The sequence below is a fragment of the Heptranchias perlo genome, chromosome 1, assembly GCF_035084215.1.
Source record: "Heptranchias perlo isolate sHepPer1 chromosome 1, sHepPer1.hap1, whole genome shotgun sequence".
NCBI lineage: Eukaryota > Metazoa > Chordata > Chondrichthyes > Hexanchiformes > Hexanchidae > Heptranchias > Heptranchias perlo.
In genome coordinates, this window is record NC_090325.1 from 39,268,231 (window position 1) to 39,277,433 (window position 9,203).

Sequence of the window (9,203 nt, forward strand, 5' to 3'; positions counted from 1 at the left end):
TAAGGGATTGAGGTGCTTAAGATGATTAAAGGATTTGACAAGGTAGATAGAAATTATTTTTCAGACATCATGTCCCAGGTGGGTCCCATGAAAACTCTTTCCACTGTGTGTGTCAGTGGGGAGGGTAGGATTCAGGAGGACCAGAAGTGGCCTTTGTTCTTGTTGCCATTGTTCACCTTTTGCAGCACACAGTTGGTAAAACTGTCCAGCACCAGAAATAGGGCAGTTTCATTAATCAGACTAAGGAACTCTGAATGTGCAGTCATTTTTTGTTCAATTTTTAAAAAGGGAGACAAAGCTAATCCAAGTAATTACAGGTCTTGTAATTTAATATCTGTTGTAAAGAAAGAAATTCAATTTATATAACACCTTACATGATCTCATGGTGTGCCATAGCACTTTACAGCCAATTAAGTACTTTTTTGAATTGTAGTCACTGTTATTATGTGGGAAATTTTGTTTGATAACGCTCCTGTGAAGCACCTTGGGATGTTTTACTATGTTAAAGGCGCTATATAAATGCAAGTTGTTGTTGTTGAATCCAAATCGCCAAATCCCCCACCATCAACATCCTGGGCATCACCATTGACCAGAAACTTAACTGGACCAGCCATATAAATACTGTGGCGACAAGAGCAGGTCAGAGGCTGGGTATTCTGTGGTGAGTGACTCACCTCCAGACTCCCCAAAGCCTTTCCATCATCTACAAGGCACAAGTCGGGAGTGTGATGGAATACTCTCCACTTATCTGAATAAGTGCAGCTCCAACAACACTCAAGAAGCTCGACACCATCCAGGACAAAGCAGCCTGCTTGATTGGTACTCCATCCACCACCCTAAACATTCACTCCCTTCACCACCGGCACACCGTGGCTGCAGTGTGTACCATCTACAGGATGCACTGCAGCAACTCGCCAAGGCTTCTTCGACAGCACCTCCCAAACCCACGACCTCTACCACCTAGAAGGACAAGAGCAGCAGGCACATGGGACCACCACTGTCTGCACATTCCCCTCCAAGTCACACACCATCCCAACTTGGAACTATATCGACGTTCCTTCATCATCGCTGGGTCAAAATCCTGGAACTCCCTTCCTAACAGCACTGTGGGAAAACCTTCACCACACGGAGTGCAACGTTTCAAGAAGGCGGCTCACCACCACCTTCTCAAGGGCAATTAGGGATAGGCAATAAATGCTGGCCTCGCCAGCGACGCCCACATCCCATGAACAAATTTTTTTAAAAAACGGCAGCCAATTTGAGCACAGCAAGGTCCCACAAACAGCAATGAGATAATGACCAGATCATCTGTTTTAGGTGTTGGTTGAGGGATAAATATTCACCAGGACATGGAGGAGAACTCTCCTGCTCTTCTTTGAAATAATGCCATGGGATCTTTCATGTCTACCTGAGGGGGCAGACAGGGCCTCGGTTTACCCTCTCATCCGAAAGAAGGCACCTCCGACAGTGCAGCATTCCCTCAATACTGCACTACAGTGTTGGCCTAGATCATGATAATAATTAAATAAATCAAAGTTCAGTGAACCTGCACTCTTAAAATTTTGACTTGGAGTCACCTTCACTCCAAGCCCGCGTGGAATGAACCTGGATGCTGAGGCCTGCGCCGAGTCAGACAATGTGCTGGAGCCTTCAGTTAAAGCAGCTGCAAAACAGTGACACTGTTCACATCACCCTGCTTGTTACTTTAAAGGGAGACCCTGAATGTTATCAGCAGCACCGTTTGTAATCACAAATATGTTTAATGCATTTAATCATATGAATGATACTTTCGACACCAGTTAGTTTATGGGCTGATGTTGAGGAATGCTATATTATTACCCTTATTTATGAATTCCGTTTGCTTACAACAACAAAAAGATTGATGTGGGAGTGGAGGTGCCGTTATTACCGTTCAGTCTATAGCATGAAAAGTAATTTTGTTCGGCTGCTCTGAAGCTGGTTTAACATTACACTAGTTGGGAACTGAAGCAGGTGTGAGATGGCCTTTTAGATGGGGTCTCCCACTCAGGGTGTTACATCACGTCAGCTAAACTGGCACTTTTGGATCCACAAGGAGCAAGGCTACTTTTTGTTAATATAAAAATGGCAGTGTACAGTCTACCAGACCAGGCACTATATAAATGCAGATATGGAAGTATACTGTACTTCAAAGGCACTTTAAAATTGCGCCGTCATTAAAGAACAAGACAATGCTATTGTAATTCATACAAACTTTACAACAATAATAAATAATGATCTGTACCGTGCACAGATTGTTAATATTTTTGTTTCACCGCTGTAAATGAGCGACTTTTGCCTCACCCTTGGAACTTGGAAGAAATGCAGGTCCTTTACAACGTCTGTTAGTTCTGAGTGACATGGGAAGCAATTGTTCGGTGCAATTTAACTGATATTGGTAAGATTAGTGAAAGTTTTATGTCGCGTTTACTACATCGCTTTCCATAATCGATTGGTTACAATGTTTGAATTACATCTGAACTTTCCTAACATCAAAGCTTCACGTAAGGATTTAATTCAATAAGATACAAAAAATATTCGTACTACTGAAATATTGGGAGCTCTGAATAAAAGTGGACAATGTTAGTTTAAAGTTGTAGGTGAATGACTTTCCCTCCTCCCCATCGCCCTTGTCCATTTCTTCAGAGTGGGGAACATGAGGAAATAACTGCAGATTTATAAAATAACTTATGGAAGAACACGGCATAGAGATATCAATGCAGAAATTCAAAGAGGCAGCACACGTCACATATATGATACAAATGTTTAAAATGAATCGGGGTGCTGGGAGGAACTGAGGTTTGTGTAAATGAGATTTTGGATGAAATTTCAGACGTTTCACAATTTCGCAAGAATAAAAAGTAAGTTCTGGACGGAGTTTGTAGCCTTTAGTTCAGGACTGTTTGATTAAAAGTAACTCAAACACCAAACATGACGAGCTGATCAATACTTCAACGTGACGTATCAGAAAAGGAATAAAGTGTTTGCTTAAACCAGCCGAACACATAAAGAGAGGCAGCCGGATTTCAGTTTACAAACTGAGTGTGTTCACACCAGAGAACAACATTAAACAGTTTGAGACGCAACACATCGGGGAAGTGTTCCTCGGTAAAGGTGAGTGTCTTTAAATACTAAAAAAAATAATTATATATATATTCAGTATGGTCGGGGCATGAAGAATTTGTAATAAATCGTATAGTATTGCAATTAGTGATTTACGCCTCCATTCGGTGATGTTTAGTGTCAAGCACAAAGTTTGCCGTTTCTATCATCTTAATTCACTACCTCGACAGGAGGAACAAATTCTACATGAATAAATTTACTAGTAAATGTTGCGTGATGTTCGTATTAATGTTACTACTTCATTACTATTCAAGTGAAAACTGGTCGCGAACGCAATGTCAATTTTATATATTCATTCTGTGTTTGAATTAAGCAAAATTTATCTCCCAGTTAAATTGATTGAATTAAATAATTTTTTACCAATGCGATGAAATTTATTTTTTAAAGTTTTTTTTAGTGCTTTTGTTAAACTTTATGATGTTTTAAATTGACGTTTAAACTATTTAATAATTCTAGTATCTCTTTAAAAAAAAGGGGGAAATCTTTTGTCACTGTTGCAACTTGCCTATTACAACTTTGCTTCATTTTATCAGAATTTCTTTACTGGATTGAATAGAGAAGGTGGACACGGTGCCTGCCGTCGGACTGACGACTGCTTCATTTCTGCTGAAAGCTCTGGAGTGTGACAATGGTGTTTGTGTACAGTGAAATCAAACGCCATTATCACACTAAATAGCTAGGGCAGAAATCAGCTACAAATACAAGGCCATTCAACAAAAGTCTCCACAATTTCTGATATCTGATCGGTTTCATCCGACACTGGAATGGTAATTTACCAGAAAAGCATCTACAATTAAACTGAAATATTGTGCTGCTCGTTGAAGCAGTTACACTATCGGTGCCAATAAGAAAATGTATCTCGTCTTCAAAGCAAATCTGCTGTCTGATTCTCGCTTTCCTGACTGTAAATAATTCTAAAATCGCAGCTAGACTTCAGGTTAAGGAGCTTCAGTCCATGTTGAGAAATAAATAGACGACATTACAGAAAAGGAATGGGAGAACCGAACGAATTTAAAGATCAGATTATTCTTGCGTTTTAGCAATTATGTTTAGTGTATATTTTTGTTTTCCAATTACGTATACTAGCACAATGAGGCTAAAATAATTTTTCAATATTCATGCTGACGAGAACATGTAAAGTGGCAGACCCAAGACTGGATCACCCCGTTTTAATATAGTATCCCAGCAGAATTTTGTGCCTACTGCCAGTACGCATAAGTTCTGGATCACAAACATCCATTGTGGAAATGTTTCATCTGAACACAAATTTATAAGCTCCTCCAATTAGTAAAGTACATTGTTCAGTGTGGAGTTGAGCCAGTTCTACCAGGAAGATCCCTGATCTGTACAAAGTTAATTTATCACAGCCTGGGGGGTTACAGTTGGCCTCAGGCACCTCTAGACTAGAGTGGACAATTTTAAAAAGTGCTTGTGTGTGGATATGTGATGATGAGGACAGGAATGGGCTGGTCAGCGATAACCCTACGGTAGTATGGCACTAGCTGCTTAGGCTCACACATGTACAGTGTGGTACCAGAAGGCTGCCTGCATCTGTGAAACTGTACCCCAGGAGTCAGGAGGGAAAATGGATAGAATTTAAAAATAAGAAAAACATGTATGACGATGTATGCACATGCACGCAATCTCTCACCTGTGTACTTGACCCAGCTATCTGATAGCTGTAGAGGTTTCCATGTAGATTCTAATATACATTGGGTCTCAGTAAAAACATAACCTTAGTAATTGCATATTTGCAGCAGAGGTAAATCAAAACTGCTCATTACTCCAGGATCATCCTGGAATGCAAATATAACCCCCGGCTTCTACTCTCCACTACCAACCGTCTCCTTAAACCATACTTCCCTGTCCCCTCCACCCTCACATCCAACAACAAGTGCGAGGACTTCATGGACTTCTTTGTCACTAAGATTGAGACCATCCATCCAGCTGCCTCTTCTGCATCCTTCCCTCCCCCTAGCCCACCAAGCCAAGTTTCTCCTGAGGTTCTCCCTAGCCCTTAACTCACATCTTTCTCTAGTTTCTCACTTATCTCCCCTCAAGGCCTCCCCACCTCCTGCTCTATTGACCCTATTCCACTAAACTGCTAACTATCCACCTTCGCTTCTTGGCCCCCATGCTATCTGATACTGTAAATGATTCCCTCTCCTCTGATACTGCCTGCTCCCTTTAAAACCTTCCGTCAGCACCCCCTCAAAAAACTCACCCAGACCTCTCTGTCCTTGCATATTATCACCCCATCTCCAACCTTCCTTTGTGCTCCAAAGTCCTTGAATGTGTTGTCCCAACTCCGTACCCATCTTTCCCGTAACTCCATCTTTGAACCTCTCCAATCAGGTTTCCTCCTTTGCCACAACACTGAAGGGGTCCTAATCAAAGTCACAAATGACATCCTATGTGATGATGGTAAACTATCACTCCTCATCTTTCTTGACCTGTCTGCAGCCTTTGACATGGTTGACCACACCATCCTCCTCCAACACCTCTCCGTCATCATCCAGCTGAGTGGGACTGCCCTTGTCTTGTTCCATTCTTACCTAGCCAGTCGTAGCTAGAGACTCTCCTGCAATGGCTTCTCTTCCCACTCCCACACCATTCATTCTGGAGTTCCCCAAGGATCTATCCTTCGCCCCCTCCTATTTCTCATCTACATGCTGCCCCTCAGCAACATCATCTGAAAACACAATGTCAGGTTCCACTAGTATGTTGTTGACAACCAGCTCTACCTCACCACCACTTCTCTCAACCCTTTCACTGCCTTTGTGTTGTCAGGCTGCTTGTCTGACATAAAGTACTGGATGAGCAGAAATTTCGTCCAATTAAACATTGGGAAGACCAAAGCTATTGTCTTCGGCTCTCGCCAAAAACTCCCTTCCCTATCCACTGATTTCATCCTGCTCCCTGCCCACTGTGTCAGACTGAATCAGACTGATCGCAACCTTGGCATACTATTTGACCCTGAGCTAAGCTTTTGACCCGAGCTAAGCTTTTGACCCCATACGCTCTCCGTTGCTAAGACCGCTTACTGTCTACCTCTGTAACATTACCTGTCTCCGCCCCTACCTCAGCCCATCTGCTGCTGAAACCCTTAACCATGCATTTGTAACCTCCAGACTTGACTATTCAAATGTTCTCCTGGTCGGCCTCACATCTTTCACCCTCCATAAAATTGACCTGATTCAAAACTCTGCTGCCCATATCCTAACTAGCACCAGTGTGAAGTGCTTTGGGATACTTCTGAGAGACATGATAAGGTACTAAATAAATGCAAGTTCTTTTTTTTAAAAAAAACTACTTGCATACATTTAGCATGGGGTTTACCCAAACTTTGAAATAATTTAATTTTTCTCTCTTTATTATTCTTCCTCCCTCATTTTCAGATTCCCTGTCAAAAGCACCATGACTGAGGGTGCAAGTAGGTGAACATTTACCAGGTTTCTGCCTATGAGTTCTTGAGTTGGCTATTGAGAAACTTGCCAGAGTCATCTTGCATTCTGAGATTCTCACCCTCTGAATAGGAAGCCCTTCCACTTTCATTTAACGCTCCATCTGCTCTGCCCCATCAACGGACATTACAGTTACAAATGGGGAGTCACCATATGGTGAATTGCAGGCACAGAACCTGCACCAGTCAGTTGTGTTACTATGCCACTTGAAAAAGGTTTATACTTCAGATCATAAACTGTATGAGAGATAATAATATAAACAGCATGGGAAGGAAATTATCAGGGAGCCAATTGGACATCCTTCATTTAATCCTAGATGAATCAGCCAATTCTTAATATATATAAAACATTGCAGACTGAAACTCTGTTAAATGTGATACTGCAGAGTTAGAAAGGGCAAAGGCAATTTCTGCTGGTTGTAATCGTTCTTATTTTGATAGAGTACAGCAATTATCATTGTTGTTAGTTCAATTACAGAGCACAGAAAACCACATTGATATGACACTTCAATTGCCACAGTAAAATGTCAGTTATTATCTACAACATTGGCATGGTCAGAGGTTACCAGGGGGATTACTAATTACATTGGTAAAATATATTACCTTCCCATGTTCTGATTTTGAGTTCAGGTTATTAAATAGTTTTTGTAATACCTGGAGTACAAACTAGATAATTATTCAAAAATATTCAACAACAACAACTTGCATTTAGAATGCCTTTAACATAGTAAAATGTCCCAAGGCACGTCACAGGAGAGTAATCAGGCAAAAAAATTGACACAGAGCTAAAGAAAGAGATATTAGGAGAGGTGACCAAAAGCTTGGTGATAAAAGTAGGTTTTAAGGAGCCTCTTAAAGGAGGAGAGAGAGGTGGAGATGCGGAGATATTTAGGGAGGGAAATTTAGAGCTTAGGGTCAAGACAGCTGAAGGCACGGGTGGCAATGGTGGGGTGAAGGAAGTCAGGGATGCACAAAAGGTCAGAATTGGAGGAATGCAGAGTTCTCAGAGGGTTGTAGAGCTGTAAGAGGTTGCTGAGATTGGGAGGGGCGAGGCCACAGAGGGATGTGTCCGCCATGGCTCAGTGGTCGCACTCTTGCCTCTGAGTCAGAAGGTTGTGGGTTCAAATCCCACTCCAGGGTCTTGAGCTCTTACTCACCAATAACCTGCTCAGTTTATGCTCTGCCAGGACCACTCGGCTCCAGACCTCATTACAGCCTTGGTCCAAACATGGACAAAAGAGCTGAATTCCAGAGGTGAGGTGAGAGAGACTGTCCTTGACATCAAGGTAGCATTTGACCGAGTGTGGCACCAAGGAGCCCCAGTAAAATTGAAGTCAATGGGAATCAGGGGGAAAACTCTCCAGTGGCTGGAGTCATACCTAGCACAAAGGAAGATGGCAGTGCTTGTTGGAGGCCAATCATCTCAGCCCCAGGACATTGCTGCAGGAGTTCCTCAGGTCAGTGTCCTCGGCCCAACCATCTTCAGCTGCTTCATCAATGACCTTCCCTCCATCATAAGGTCAGAAATGGGGATGTTTGCAGATGATTGAACAGTGTTCAGGTCCATTTGCAACCCCTCAGATAATGAAGCTGTCCATGCCCGCATGCAGCAATACCTGGACAACATCCAGGCTTGGGCTGATAAGTGGCAAGTAACATTCGCACCAGACAAGTGCCAGACAATGACCATCTCCAACAAGAGAGAGTCTAACCACCTGACATTCAACGGCATTACCATCGCCGAATCCCCTACCATTAACATTTTGGAGGTCACCATTGACCAGAAACTTAACTGGACTCGCCACATAAATACTGTGGCTATGAGAGCAGGTCAGAGGCGAGTATTGTGCGGTGAGTGACTCACCTCCTGACTCCCCAAAGTCTTTCCACCATCTACAAGTCACAAGTCAGGAGTGCGATGGAATACTCTCCACTAGCCTGGATGAGTGCAGCACCAACACTCAAGAAACTCCCTTCACCACCGGCACACCGTGGCTGCAGTGTGTACCATCTACAGGATGCACTGCAGCAACTCGCCAAGGCTTCTTTGACAGCACCTCCCAAACCCGTGACCTCTACCACCTAGAAGGACAAGGGAAGCAGGCACATGGGAACAACACCACCTGCATGTTCCCCTCCAAGTCACACACCATCCCAACTTGGAAATATATCGCTGATCCTTCATCGTCGCTGGGTCAAAATCCTGGAACTCCCTACCTAATAGCACTGTGGGAGAACCTTCACCACACGGACTGCAGCAGTTCAAAATGTCAGCTCACCACCACTTTCTCAAGGGCAATTAAGGATGGGCAATAAATGCATTGCCAGTGACGCCCACATCCCATGAACGAATAAAAAAGAAATCGGGAGACCCTCTGCAGTCATTCTACCCCAATGTATTTTTTAAAAAGCACAGGCAACCAACTCACATATGAAATGTGCAGTACTGTGACTAACTGAATGGAAGATTTTCCTCCTAAAGAGTTCAGTAGATCAGTTGGTGCTTTTTGTATCTTTCTCTGGCTCACAGTGGGAGTGGTTAATGTCCCTGGTCTTTTGACTCTGAATGAAGTATTTACAAAATAGCCTGGTGCACAGC